At 38.7% G+C, this 15,855-nt stretch overlaps 1 protein-coding gene across 5 annotated transcripts in view; it reads left to right on the forward strand.

Annotated features, from left to right (window-relative positions):
* The first annotated feature begins 3,430 nt into the window (after positions 1 to 3,430).
* Positions 3,431 to 15,855, forward strand: part of NTRK2 (neurotrophic receptor tyrosine kinase 2) — a 414,769-nt gene continuing 402,344 nt past the window's right edge. Inside the window, exons 1-3 of one of the 5 annotated variants that reach the window (XM_042451843.1) lie at positions 3,431 to 3,499; positions 4,298 to 4,369; positions 13,139 to 13,207. The gene's annotated coding sequence lies outside the window, so the exon portion shown is untranslated. Of the gene's footprint in view, positions 3,500 to 4,297; positions 4,370 to 13,138; positions 13,208 to 15,855 lie in introns of those variants that run through there. The other 4 variants (XM_042451841.1, XM_042451842.1, XM_042451844.1 and 1 more) reach the window with 4 other exon arrangements.

Consider the following 15,855-nt stretch of genomic DNA (forward strand, 5'->3'; position numbering starts at 1 on the left):
ATGAACTGATGAGCGATTACAGTTTATTGCCTGGTCTTGCATTCCCTTCTGCTGGATATATGTAAAATCATAATTAATATCTAGTGGGGAAAATGACTTGAAGTCACGGTGACCTGATACATGTTTTAGGGGATCATAATGACCCAAGGAAATAAAAATGCATCCATGTTTGGGGTCACTTAACCTAGGGCATGCCCAGCCTGGATAGAACAAAAGGACAAGCATCATGGGTTATGCTAATGTGACACATTCCCTTACCTGCTTATTTTGCATTTCCTAAGGAAGGGGAAATGAAAGCAACAAAGGAAAGCATCTGTCCAAATAAAACTGAGATCCCTTTCCTGTCTGATCATCAAAGGTTTGTGTCTGATCTTATCAATGCATTGACATCTTGGGGCTAAAATTCACCAAGCTTTCTGAAAAGTTTGCCCATTCTCAGGAAAAAACATGAAAGCTTTTCCATATCCATTATGCATATTCAAACACATGTCCTGATAGAAGATTTGTGGGTATAATAACCTCCAAAATTTGAGCTGTCTTGGTTCAATTTATGGGTGTTTTCTTGGCTGCTGTCAAACCTTTAGTTTTTCCCCCCTAATTTCACTTCTTTTTAGGTTACCCTCAGATTGCTGTCCAACACTCTGCTCCCCCCCCACACACATGCATCTTCAGATGCTGCTTTAATGTTCAGGGTCCACTCTTTCTTAGGAGATTATCGCACATCATTTTTTGCCTGATCTGCGTACGAGCTGGAAATGGGCTTGAACAGGTCAAAACAGGTATTATTGCACACAAAAATGCCACCAATGCCACTGGGTGACCTTCACCCATCCCCCAGCCATGCTTAGCCAGCCAATTGTGAAGGAAAGAAAGCTTCCGTCTTTCAAAATTGGATAGCTAAGTACGGTTGGGGGACGGATGGTAGACGCTCAGCGGTGTTTTTGTGTGCAATAACATCCGTTTTCACCCGTTCAAGCCTGTTCCCAGTCTGTGCCTGGTTCAGGTGAAAAATGATGTGCGATAATCTCCTTTTTAGTGTTCCCTTGGGAGTTTTCCAAGTGTTCCACATTTCCCCCCATGTTTGCTCTTTAGTCATACTCCTTTGTTTGAATGAGTGGTGTCTTTTCTACAGACTTCTCTGCTGAACTGGTAATTATTACCTCTTTAACCCCTTAATTGCCTTCTATCCAATTTTCCAAACCTCTTTTCCCATAGTCTTGTGTGAATCTTGGTTGTTTTGCTCTGCTCTTGTGTCTGGGTGTTACAATATGTGCATGCTCCATTTCCTAAAGAAAAACCTCATAGTTACTGGAAATTGGAGTATCATTGTGGTTGGTCTTGGTATGAATAGTGTGAAGATGTTAACAAATGTTACCCAGTCTCTGTCGGACCTTTCAGCGAATTAATCCCCAAACATTTTAAAAAGACAGTGGCATTGCTGGGAGGGGGGCTTTTCAGGTCTGCCCCCCATTTTTGGGGTAAATTATTTATTTCATGGATTTATATCCCACCTTTCTCCCGCAATGGGATTCAAGATGGGTGTAGCATTATTTTATTGGTTTTGCACTGATCCTTCATCATGAGCACTAAAGATATACTTGAGTTTGCTGCTGATGGCTGCAGGGAGGAGATTGTGAACAAACCTCTCTTGTAATTTCTATTTTATTTTACATTTATTTTTCTGTCATTCGTATTCATGTTCTGCTATTCTGTCACTGTTTATATGAGGCACAGGATACTTATGTAGCATGTGACAGGTCCCCTTATATACACCAATTTTGGCTTAGTTTTACAGTGATCGAGGAGTTTCTGTTTAAACAGAATTAGAGATACTGTATATACGACAGATGGATTTGAGACCATCTGAAGCCAGTAAAACATAACAGATATGTTTAAAATAGATGTTTGAGAATCAGAAACATTAGGGAAAAGGTGTAATGCCTGGCCATTTTAAACTGAATTGAAGCCAAGCAATAAGTTAAATATTCAAAGACTTATTTCGTAAAATAATTCATCTCCTGATAATTCTTCTCCCACTTCTTTGGTTTCCTTGGGTTCCTTTAATGTTTCTTTCTTTTGAAACTTTAAAGTTAAATTCAGCTAATATTTTTCCAGATTTCTGCTGGGTATATTTTCTCTAGTTCATTACGTCAAGTGATTCTTTACTTTTACCAATCAAAAGCATTCTGTGTTTGGGGTACTCTTATATGTGAGTGAACAAATCTCCCAATTTCTCTAATTGTTTCTATTTTAAGTTGGCTTTATTCAATTCTGTATCAATTCTCCAGTGTTTTTAAAAGAAATGTGCATGAAAATCCACATGCTTTATTGTGTGCATCTCTCCTGATGCAAGAAGACTATTTTTTTTTTACAGATTTTGTGTATAATTTTGCTTATTATACAACATTTTTACCCAGTGTATTTTTTATAAACAGCATTATAATGACCAGGACCCAGTGGGGATACAGACTGTGACGCAGCAGCTTTCACAAATAAAATCATGAAAGGCCCAGTTTCCCTTCCCCACTATGCCCCCCCTTAAAAAAAAACTGTTGTGGAGGGTGAACCTTCTGGAATTGGTTTCCAGGTGACACGGATGGCTCCAGGGCATAGCATTTTTCTATATAGATATTTAAAAAATACATACATTTTATTACTTTTATGCATTTTTTTCTGAGAGAGCCAGGGTGGCATAATGATTTGAAAACAAGGAGTCCAGGACAATCTCTGCTCAGCCGTGGAAAGCCCCTGAGTGACTTTTGCCAAGTCACACTCTCTCAGTCTAAGAGGAAGGCAGTGGCAAACCATCTCTGAAGAAATCATGCTGAGAAAACCCCATGGCAGATTCACCTTTGGGCCACTATTAGTTGGAAATGTGTTGAAGGCAAACAAGAACAATGCATTTTCGAGGGGGGTATATTTGTGTGTAGCACAATTCAGAGAATTTAAGATATTAAGGATAACTATGTTTTGATTCAGGAAGTGTGAATTAGGTAGGCTCACATTAAAATTTCAAATTTATTTCTGTTCTTAGTTCAGATGTGCATACATAGTATTTGCTAGTTACCCTGTTCTGCTTATCAGGAAAATAGTGAACTTGGGGAGTACTATGTGAAACCTATAGTGGATGGTGAATTAGATTTGGACATCTGACATTCTACTGTGCTGATATCTTGCAAAAGACTTTCTCCCAAGTTACGGTGATTGTTTATAGACATGTTTTTGCAAGTCTGTCTTGTGACCAGACTAATAATGGAGAAAGTATTTATTCCTTACCTTCCTTCTTCAAAGTCAAATATGGGAGCTCTCTGTGTGTCTGTGAGTGGCATACACATACACACATTAGAAAAAGAAAAGGATAGAGTAACACAGCCTTCTTAACTGATGTTTATTTCCCTCCCTCCCTCTTCTTTCTTTTAAATAGTTATATTGCGAACCAGCGGCAGTTAGAAAGCATAAATGAAATAGATGTGGGACTGTACATTGGATTAAGAAATTTGTGAGTATATTGTTTAATCGTTTACATTTGTTATTGTAAAGTTTGTACTTTGGTTCAGTATTGCTCTATAATGGCATCCACTGAGTTTCTACATATGTGGACCCTCATTTATTTCAGTGAAAGAAAAAATCTGTATACAGTGAGCCCTTCATTTATGCGGGGGATCCATTTTGGACCCCCTCACATAAGGGAAATACCACGAATGCTTGAGCCCCATTGAAAACAATGGGTCTCATGCATGCAGTGTGGTATGGCTGAAAGCTGCATATGGCATGCCTGCACATGATGCGGAAGCACTGTACATCCAAAAGATTGCTTGGATGGAGCTGTCCTTTCCTCATTGCAAGGAAGGGAGAAATCTTTCCATGCACAGGATGAGTGCCAGCTTTACGCTAAAGCTTTCAGATATTCATTTAGATGTCTGAATTTGGTTGATAGTGCTTAAAAGTCAGACTACTATAGGATTCTTCACGATTTCTTGATCAGGCCTTAGAAAACCTTTGAGCTGCATGGGGGTGGTGTGGAGTAGCAGTTAGTGTGCTTGGTTGGGACTCAGGGGATCTAGGTTTAAGTCCCCACTGAACAAAACAAAAAACTGACTGGGGACTTTGGGCCAGTCCTTCTCAGCCTGGCCATCCTGGCAGGGTTGTCATGAGGATTAATTTGGGATGGATGAGGAGAGTTTTTGCTGCCCTGAGTTCAGGTGGCATATAAATGTAACTAATACTATATGTATGTACATGCATATAAATGAAGAAAATCTGACAATTCTCACACATGCTTGTGTATTTTTTTCAGAACTGTTGTGGATTCAGGCTTGAAATTTGTTTCACGCCAAGCTTTTCTAAAGAATACCAACCTGCAGTACATGTAAGTAAAAACCCACTTCATGGCTTCAAAACAGATAAAGTTTTATCAGACGTCAACACATTTTTTCTGACCATGTGGGGAGATGTAAAAAGAGTTTACTTAAAAATTGCAAGTGGGACCCTGAAACAAAATTTTGAAATGCATCCTTAGCTTTGTAGGCCTCCAAATGTCAGGGCTCCAAATGTCTTGAAATAGGAACCTTGCACTACTATTTAGGGGCTAACTGAAAGGTGTGTGAGGATATAATTCCAGGAGAGGGAAAAGGGAAAGGCAACATTACCTGTCCTCTTAAAACCTTTCTCTGATCAAATATAAGATGTAGAACAAATAGTGATAATATATTTGTACGAATTATAAGAGGGAAAGAAAGAGACAAATTTAAGGAGAGATATAGGATAGTACAGTTGGTCCTCCTTATCCACAGATTTTTTAATTCACAGATCCAAGCATCCATGGCTTGAAAATATTCAAAAAAGTATAAATTCCAAATAGCAAACTTTGATTTTGACACTTTATATAAGGTAAAAAGTAAAGGGATTCCTGTTGACAAGATTGTCAAGTCGTGTCTGATCATAGGGAGCGATGCTCATTTCCATTACTAAGCCAAAGAGCCAGCGTTGTCCAAGACTACTCTGATCATGTGGCCAGCATTATTGCACAGAACGCTGTTTACCTTCCCACCAGAATGGTACCTATATATCAACTTGCATTTGCATGCTTATCTGCTGATCTTGCAATCAACAGAGTCAGTGTCTTAATCTCTGAGCTACTACATCCCACCATTTTATAGAAGGGGCACCATTTTTCTATGCCATTGTATTTAATGGGACTTGAGCATCCTGGGATTTTGTTATCAACGGGGCGATCTTGGCACCAAACCTGAATGGATAACAAGGGCCCACTGTACTTTACAAGGAAGTCAGTAAGAGATGTAAATATGACTGGTACTGATGGGAAGTTAGTTATACTCTAGTTATACAATGAAGGTGTATTTTAACGAAAGAAGTGGCTTGCTGATTTGCTTTTGGTTTTGGATTGTTAACAATTTCAGAAATATATCTAATGAATGCCTGTTTCAAAGAAATGGTTTCTCATTTACCTAAATCAAGGTGCATCATACAATGCCAGCCATGCGATTTTGTTTCACGAGGCTGAAAGTCCCAAAAGCGCCCCCCCCTTTTTTTTTTACCTCTGGCAGTAAAACAATTGATTAAATTACACTAAGGGCACTGCATGGAGATAATGGGGAAATACTAACAGGAAACAAAAAGAAGATTTACCTCAGTTTTCTCCTGAAATGTTGTCTATGTAATGAAAATAGAACAAATTTATATAGTAAGGGGAATTCAGCATAGAATATATTAAGAACTTCTCTGAATGAATTCAAGTCTCCAGGGACAGAAAAACTGCATACAAGGATACTTGCAGATGTATTCTCAGAGTCACTGTCAATAATGATTGAAAATTTTTGGAGAACAGGAGAGATCCTAGCAGACTTGGAGTTGTTTCCGCATCTTCAAAAAAGGAGAAAAAAAAAGAAGGCTTTTTTGACAGCTTGATGTCAACTACCAGGGAAAGTTGTAGAAGGTGTCATTAAACAGCCTGCGAGTGCTTAGAAAGGGATGATTGTGATTACTGTGAACCAGCATGGGTTTCTTCAAAACATGTAATTCCAGACTAACCTCCTCCCTAAATAGATTTACCAGTTTGGTAGATTGGGGGAATGCTATGAATGTAGTATGTCTTGATTTTAGTAACGCTTCTGAGAAGTCCATGATATTCTTAAAGACAAGCTGGTAAAATGGGGGCTAGACAGTACTATTGTTAAGTGGATTTGTAGCTGGTTGGTAGATCAAACAGAAAAGTGGTCAGCAGTCATTTTGCTTCATCCTCAAGATAAGTGACTAATGGGGTCTTAATAACCACAAGTTAAACATGAGTCAACAGTATGTTACTGGGTTGCATCAACATAAAGTGTCCTGATTGACCAAAGTAATGGCTCCACTCTATTCTACTTTGTTCAGCCCTCATTTGGAATTTTGTGTTCAGCTCTGGGCATCATAGTTCAAGAAGAACATTGACAAATTACTATGATGTTTATCACACTATACTCTTAAAGTGCTACTATTCCACTTTGACTCCTCTAGCTGCCTCCTGTTGCATTCTGGGATTTGCCAGTTTTACGGAGGGGTATTTAGAATTCTTCAGGCCAGGTCTCTGCCTGAGAATTCTAAATACCCCTCCTTAAAACTGCAAATCCCAGAATGCAACAGGAGGCAGCTAGAGGAGTCAAAGTGGAATAGTAGCACTTTAAGAGTATAGTGTGATAAACATCAATGTGTTTAGAGAAGGGAAACCAAGACAGTAAAAGGTCTGGAAACCAAGCCCCATGAGGAATGGCTTAAAGAGCTGGTTTATCTTGAGAGGAGATTATTGATAGATGATATGATAGTCATATTTAAATAGCTGAAGATACATCATGTAGAAAATGGAACAAAAAGGTTGTTTTTTGTTGCTCCAGAGAAACAGTGGATTCAAAGAACATGAAGCAGTGGATTCAAATTACAAGAAAAGAGACATTAAGAATTTATTCACTGTAATAACTGTTCAACAGTGGAACAGGTTATTTCAGAGTACAATGGCCTGTTCTTTTTTGGAGGTGCTTAAACAGAGGTTGGATAGTCATCTTTTGGAAATGCTATAGTTTATATTCCAGTATGACAGGGTATTGGGATAGATAGTCCTTGGCGTGTTACACATGCGCCGAAGGGGCGTATTAGGGTTAGAAAAGGGCGTATTAGGGTTGAGAAGGGGCGTCCGGAAGGACGCCCCTCAACCCTAGTACAGACCGAGTCCATACAAAATGGCGGCGCCCGTCCACACCGGGGTGTGTGTGCCATTTTGACGTCGTGGATGTGTAGCGGACGTCGTGTGGCGGAAGTGATGCCGCGAGTGTGAGACTAGCGCCTTGTGGTGCCGCTTCCAGGACACAGAAAGAAGCCCCATTTCAGCGCTTCTTTCTTGCTGCGCCCGGGAACCGTGCGGCTTGGCCACTGCGGTTCCGAATGCAGCAACTGGCGGCGGCGGCAGAGCGCCCTTCTTGGGTGCTCTGTAACACGCCTTTGCTACCCTTTAATGAAACCCAGAATCTGCTGCCGACTGTGCTTAATGTGCCAGCCCTGTGTGATGCACAGTTAATACCTGATTCAACTCTGGACCTGCTTTTACAAAAATGTATGGCTTTGTGACCAATTTCATTAGAAAGTTGATGTGGGGATAACCTTTTAAATGTACATTCAGATATGCACCTCATACAAACATACATTTGAGGAAGTAGGCTGAAGTCTATAAAAGCTACCAGCTTCTTTCTTTCAGTTATATTCTCAAAAGTGCTACAAAATCCCTTTGCCAACAATTTACAAAATCCTTTTGATTTTTCAGACTAACACAGTTGTGTCTTTGAGTACATTCAAATAGGTACTGCAGTATAAAGCAAATATCCTATAGATGAAAAGCACTCACAGTCAGTTGCATGCATACATATCAAATTTACAGATGACACCAAATTAGGAGGAATAACTAACACCCCAGAGGACAGGATCAAAATTCAAAATGACTTGAATAGACTAGAAAGTTGGGCCAAAGCTAACAAAATGAACTTCAACAGGGAGAAATGTAAGGTACTGCACTGAGGGCGGAAATGGACAGATATAGGATGGGGGACACCTGGCTGAATGAGACTATGTGTGAAAGGGATCTAGGAGTCCAAGTAGACCACAAGTTGAACATGAGTCAACAGTGTGATGTGGCAGCTAAAAAAGCCAATGCAATTTTAGTTGCATCAATAGAAGTATAGTGTCTAGACCAAGGGAAGTAATAGTGCCACTCTATTCTACTTTGATCAGACCCCACCTGGAATACTGTGTCCAGTTCTGGGCACCACAATTCAAAAAGGACATTGAGAAACTAGAGCGTCTCCAAAGGAGGGCGACTAAAATGGTGAAGAGTCTGGAAACTATGCCCTATGAGGAAAGACGCAGGGAGCTGGGGATGTTTAGCCTGGAGAAGAGAAGGCTAAGAAGTGATATGCTAGCCCTGTTTAAACATTTGAAGGGATGTCATATTGAGGAAGGAGCAAGCTTGTTTTCTGTTGCTCCAGAGAACAGGACCTGGAGCAATGGATGCAAGCTCCAGGAAAAGAGATTCCACCTCAACATTAGGAGGAACTTCCTGACTGTAAGGGCTGTTCGACAGTGGAACAAACTCCCTCAGAGTGTAGTGGAGTCTCCTTCCTTGGAGGTCTTTAAACAGAGGCTGGATGGCTATCTGTCAGGTATGCTTTGATTGTGATTTCCTGCATGGCAGGGGTTGAACTGGATGATCTTGTGGTCTCTTCCAGTTCTATGGTTCTATGATTCTATATAGATGTGGACACATATCTCATGTATATGCATGGTTTCTGATTCAACAGGTGATGTGGTCATGGCTGCTCAGGGAGCTAAGGTCAAATGTTATGTAAATGCATCTTCCCTGGCATCCTTGTTTGTCACTGTATAAATGAGTAGAGAGATCCCAAGTTTCCATAGAAAGTGCTAGGGCAATTAGCAGGGAAAGTTGTGGCAAGTTGATTGGTATTCTCAATTCTTATTGAATTCAAAGAAAACAAAGTATATGCCAAGCCTGATTAACACTACTGGCAAAAATTCTACCTTAGTTGGGAGCAATTCACATCACCATAGTGAGAGCTTGCATTTATGCATTTCTCTGTTTCTTCTCTTTACAACAATTTGTGCACATTTTGGGTTTGGAAACTTGTTTTGTTTTGCAGACATTTTAATGAAGATTGATAATATTGCATGAACTTTCTAGCTAAAAAAAAACTATTTTGGCTTTAAACATCTCACAGGAGGAGCCTTTTAACTCCATTTAAAACCCCTTTAAAAAATAAACTGATCTCCCACGGTGTAAATCATGTAAGATTGCTAACAATAGCAGTGAGCACTTTTAACAATTGCAGTGAAGTTAGATGGTAAAGACCTTTTAGGTACACATTTATCTAAAATATACTTACTATTACTTCTTATCCTGTCATGTGAATGAAATTTAAGTAGCCAAAATGCCTTTTCATAGCTGATGCATGATTATCAGAAATCAGCTGTAATATAAACAAAGGAAATTAAACATTCCTGTAGATATTGCTTAAATGTAACCAATAACATCAGAGACTGCTCCTGCTAGTTGTGGAAAAGCTGGCTCCGTCATCTCGCATATATATCACACAAAACTTCAGTATCCACATACATCATGACTTTGTATCACCAAAAAACCAAATAGAATTGGCACTCCTTATCCACGGATTTTTTATTCATGGATTCAAGCATCCACAGCTTGAAAATATTTTTTAAAAGTATAAATTCCAAATAGCAAACTTTGATTTTCCATTTTATATAAGGGACACAATTTTACTGTGTCATTGTATTTAATGGGATTTGAGCATCCACAGATTTTGCTATCTACGGTGGTTCCTGGAACAAAACCCAATAGATAACAAGGACCCAGCGTATCTTTGTAATAATGGGAGTCCTACAGTCTGATCCATTCGTTTCTTAAATACAATAGTTCAAAATCAATAGAAGGAATATCATGATAGCTTCTTGTTTTCTGTTGCTCTGAAAAGAGGATTGGAGTGTCATGTATGTGTGTGTGTATCTCTCTCTCTCTCTGTGTAACCTTAACTTTGGCGTTTTCTCAATGTTCTAGGCCAAAAAGATAACTTTTCCAAATTTTGCTCACATGTTTCTTAAATGTTTTCCTAATAGTAATGTAGACCTGGGCCTGAAACCTATTTTTAGTTCTAACTGGAGGAGATGTATGGACTTAATGGAACTTACATAACTGTTTTCTTACTTTAAGGCTGCTGTCATACTAAAGAATTAATATAGTTTGACACTACTTCTAGTTCCCATTGAGTCTAGTTGGGACTAGCAGTTGGATTTAGTCCAAGATCCTGATAAATTCTAAAGGGACTTTGGAGATTGCAGTGAAGGAAGGAGGAAGAAAAAGCACAGTTGCATGAATGAAAGAGAAAGGCAGTCCCTCAGAAGGCAACCAATGAAAATGAATAAGAGCCATTGGAACTTTATATACAAGTTCCTTTACTCACAACTTGGTTGATCGATCCCCATGATATAAGTGTCTTAGGGAAATCATCTCATAGTTATCAGAAGGGTGTTTCTTCAAATTGGGATTGAAATAAAATAACTCACACATAATTGTAATTAAATGGTTATATGCAAGACTGTTGATCTGGTGTATTCCCCTGCTGCTGCTGCTGCTGCTGCTGCTATATTTGTTACATTTATTATATTTTCCTCTGGCACATCCACAAAGAGTAGATTTTCTTTTATTTCCAGCTAGCTATGATTATTCATATACAAACCTAGAAAATAGTGGTTAATATTAACTTGATTTACTAACACGAGCCTACTCCTGATTGTGGTTAGTGATCCTGGCATATGGAATCATGAGATTTGTTGTGACACCAGAGCTGTCTGACAGAGAAGGCTAAATATCTAACAAAACTATAAATCCCAGAATTCCATTTCAACACAGATAATGTTAACCACAGATTTCTTGTTCAGATATCTACCTATGAATAATGTCTGTGGCAGCCATAACTCATGAGGAAATCATTCCATGCATATAAAAAATTGCAAAGGCTGCTGCCACACTGCAGAATCAATGCAGTTTGATAATGCCATCCTTTGGAATCCTGGGCTTTGTAGTTTGTTGTGGCACCAGAGCTCTCTGACAGAGAAGGCTAAATATCTCACAAAACTATACATCCAAAACTCCATAGCAATGAGCCATGGAAGTTAATGTGGTGTCAAACTGCATTAATTCTGCAGTGTGGCAGCACCCTAAGATAATTTTGGGGTTTCACCTGAGCCGTAGTGCTCACTTTCAGATCCTCAAAATAGGTTCCCATAACTCTTCAGGAAATTATGTTAGGTGTCTTCAAATTTAACAGAGTATTTTTGGTTGCTATTCAAGTTGCAGTGTCCAGATTTCAAGTCAACATTAAAAAGGCTGTTTGCCATAACTCATCGGGACATTATGACAGAAGCTTTAAAATTTGACAGAATGTTTTGTTGTCACCCAAGTTGCAGCAATCATTTTTGAATTCCAAACAGAATTCTAAAAGCAGAAATGGGCCCTTCTGTAACTCAGAGGAATTTTTAAAGGAATGGACATAAGGGCTTCCAATCTGCTCTATACAGCAATAACAGTGGATATGGGTGGGGTGGACCATACGATCCTGAGGTTCATACACATAATGCTAAATTATAATTCATAATATTTATAAACCAAGCCAGTATCCCATAATGACCAGTACAATATGTTTTGCTCTCTTATGTGAATTTAAATTCTTCCTTTTATGCTCCATTATATTAGCATCTGCATAACAATAGCTCAAGAGTTGACTATGATGCTGCTTTCACATTTTCACTTTTAATGACCATAACTTTTTCTCTTCCTCTTTAGTGGGGATAGGAATCATGTCACCTATAGGAAGCACATGTCCATTTCTGGATCCATTTCAGCCCTTTGAACTTGTACCAGTTCCCCAAACTCTGGCACCAATGATTTTTTTTAGCTGATAAAGTCAAGTGGCATTTTCTGAAAAGTGTCTTTAAATGAAGTGCCCCAACCCTAGACAGCCATGGCCTGGGAAGCAACCCTTACTAATGTGTTGCTATTTCTGGTCACTCAAAAGTTTGGCCACGATTATGTCCATGACACTCTTGTGCCATAGAAGACCCAAATTTTGGCAGAGTAGTTTTTTAGCTCTTGGAGCATGCATGTTCACCCCTGCTCTTCATGGTGTGCTATAACTGAAAGTGCTATTTAGCACTTCTCTTGGTTCCACCAGAACTACAAAAGGGGGAGGATGCACCATTGGAAGGTCATGAAAGGTCATATACTTGCTCTCAACCCTAGATAAGGGGTGGATGCTTTCCAAAATTTGGGGGAGGGGGGTTGAACCAAATAAAAGGAGCGACAAGAGAAGCGACTACTGAGAAACCAGTTTGTTCAGGCATAGAGCCTAACAGCCTGGGGGCCACTCAAAATCTGAAGGAGAAAAACTCAAAGTATTTTCTGCTTCAGAAATCTTGATATTTTGCCACTTTATTTCTCCTTTAGTAAAGATCTGCCTCCCACAGCGTAGGTGCCCATGTGAACATAGTCTAGAGCAAGAATGTCTCTGATCTTCAATCTGGTGGAAGGTACTAAAGTTCTTACAGTATGAAGCAGTAAATGCTTAATTGACGTGAAAGGCCTAATGACTGCTGTGATCTTTCATGTGGGCACACATTGTACATGCAGTTTGAAAAGGATATCTGAAAAGGCTTAAGATGAAGATAGTTGGCACATGGTCAGGCATCAATGAAGGATCAAAGAAGATATGATAAATGTGTATTTTGTTTATGAATAAATTGAGCATGTAGTCAACATCTGAGAAGCTCTTTTGAAAACATTTTATCCACCATTTTTTTCTTTACATGAATAGACCTGTTCTAAGACCATTTGGAATTAATACATTTCCATTATGTTCATACTAGTTGTCAAGAGAAAATACAAACTGTATGATTTTTGGACATTATGATCCAGAAGAAGTATAAAGTTTAATGGGATCTGGATTATAATGTTTTAGTTATTGTTTCAAACCATCATTTTTAATCACAGTATTGTTACTTTTCTTTACAGTAACCTGTCAAGAAATAAACTTTCAAGTTTGTCCCGAAAGTCTTTCCGGCATCTGAATTTGAGTGATCTGTAAGTAACAGATTTCTTTTTAAGGGTGAGGACTGTTATGATTGTTCTTATCATTATTGCCAGCTATATTCCAGGATGTTGACTGCAGAAAGAGAACATCATTTCTGTTTTTAAAAAATATAAATCATGGTAGACCTAACTTAATTGCTTCATTTGGACTACTTATTGTTGGGTAATAGGTAATCACATACATCTATAATATGGAAGTATTATAAAGATGGGGCTTTTGGGAAGGGGCTGAGTTCTGCTTGTGAGGAAATATCAGAGGATAACTTCCTGTGCTCACCTCATTCCACATAATGTTACTCCAAAGATTTCATTGTGAATTCACCATTTTGTTTAATTGTTCCTTTTGTTTGCAATGGGATCCTGTAGCACAGTGATTCCCAAAACTTGGTCCTCCAGATGTTTTAGACTTCAGGTCCCAGAATTTCTGACTGTTGGCCAAACTGGCTAGAGCTTCTGGGAGTTGAAGCCTAAAATACCTGGAGGACCAAGTGTTCAGGAACCCATTGCTGTATCACCTTTGAGACTGAGGGGCTGGACAGACCACCCCTAAGGGGTGGCCTGTAGCCGCCTCTTTTGTTGCCGGATCGGGGCCGTGGCAACTACACACCATGCCCTTGATCTGCCATTTCCATGGCATGAAAAGGAGCTGCAAAAAGTGGCTCTTTTTTGCAATGCGGAAAGGGCGCCTTAGCCACAGTGGCGGCTTTTCGCCGCTTCTTCAGCATAGTGCATGTAAGGGCTGCTCTGAATATGTGTTGTGACACCGTCTGCCATCTGGTCTGGTAGGCAGCATGGGGGCAGCATCTGGGAGGCTAACCTGTGGACACCACACCCCCATTCTGCCCCCCAGGCCGGCTCTTTATGCCGGTCTTTTGAAGTCATGACTCTCTAAGAAAGAAGTTGGTAGCATGAGCTTTTATAGACTTGAGCCTACTTCCTCTCAAAGGTGCTACAAGATCCCTTTGCATGTCGATTTTTCAGACTAACATGGCTATATCTTTGAATTCTACCACTCTGGTCCTTTTGCTTGTTTATTCTCTTTATTTTGAGACTTTTTTTTTGGACAGCCTTACCTTTTTTGACTTTCTGACATGTGAAGCAAGGATTTAGTATGTAGTGTGTAATATGTAATATATATCAGTGAGGACTAATGAATAAGAGGTGGGTTTTGTTTTGTAAGCCAACTATTGTTGATTGAATATCAAGATGATTTAATGATTGAGATGTGTTTGCTTTTATTTCTCATATAATTTTATCTGAATTCATGTTACCTTATTCTAATATTATCAAGAAACAGCATTCACTTGAATATTTTTGGTAATATGATAGTGGATGGCAAAGTTCATTAGCTAATAAAATATTCTGACTTGCTTCATTGTTCTGTAATATTTTGAAGATGTCTCTCTTTAAAAACCTTAGCCGCCATTGCATAAAAATGTATTTTTCTTAATAATTATTCTACTTCGAGTATTTTATCTGATATAACATCCATAGCAAAGTTAATATTGTTCAGATGAATGTGATAATTTTTGTCAGTTCATATTAATGTCAGTTGTTGACATAAAATGCCTAATGATGGCATTTTACATTTTTCCTTTTGATCTTCCTTTTGGGTGCACATTAACTTTGAAAATTTAAAAAGCTTATGCAAGCGCAATGCCACTTTTCAGTTTAGGATTAAAGGACAGGTGGGAGTCACCCATTCTTTTTATGGCTAAATTGAGCCTATAACCCTCATTATATAAATTAACTTGTTTGTCTTACTTATCTGAGTGGGTGAGGAGATTTGATTCTTCTGTATAATAAATAAGGGCTGTGTGTAGAATTATTCTAACAAAAACAGTGAAGTCTGCTGCATTGACTTCTCTATAACAGTAGATATGGACTGAAAGTTTATAAAAACATAGCTTTAAATAATTTTAAAGAGCTGTTTGGATGTTATAATAGTAAGCTGTTCTAATAAAGTCAAAATCAGAGAGGAGATGGGAAAGTATTGGAAAAACAAGAATGAAGTACATATTGCAAAACAATAAATGGCAGGAAATGTGACTGAAAGAGAAGGAAGAAGAAATATTACTGTGGGAAGAGAAAAGAGGAAGTAACAATAAGCCACAGTTGATGTGCACAGAATGTGGAGTGAGGGCTTGGTAATGATTATGATGTTGTTGATGGTGATTTATATTCTGCATTTCCCCGCAAAACCTGGACTCAAGGCAGATGTGTCTTCTGTTGTTTATGCTGCATTTACTGCTATAATGTGTTGGTATATGAAAGGCAGAGGAAACATTGCTTGCAACTAGCCCATTAAATCTGCTTGGGGTGGTAAGCACATCATTAGAGATATAAAAGTGCTGTAACTTTTTAGGGCAATCAGAGAAAAGTGTTACCAACTTAATGTATGCTAGCAAACATACACAGAAAGCCATGTGGTAGTTTTCAAAGAAGTAGCTGTGTTAGTCTCTTGCAGCATAAGAAGGAAGGAAGGAAGGAAGGAAGGAAGGAAGGAAGGAAGGAAGGACTGGGAGGGGAAGAAAAAGAAATATACGTTTTTAACAGTTTTTAAATTTTCACATGAGATTTTATCAACTTTTTTATGTTCTACACTATGATAACAAATGATGAGGTTTAAAGCATATTTA

The sequence above is a fragment of the Sceloporus undulatus genome, chromosome 2 (genome assembly GCF_019175285.1).
Source record: "Sceloporus undulatus isolate JIND9_A2432 ecotype Alabama chromosome 2, SceUnd_v1.1, whole genome shotgun sequence".
NCBI classification, from domain to species: domain Eukaryota; kingdom Metazoa; phylum Chordata; class Lepidosauria; order Squamata; family Phrynosomatidae; genus Sceloporus; species Sceloporus undulatus.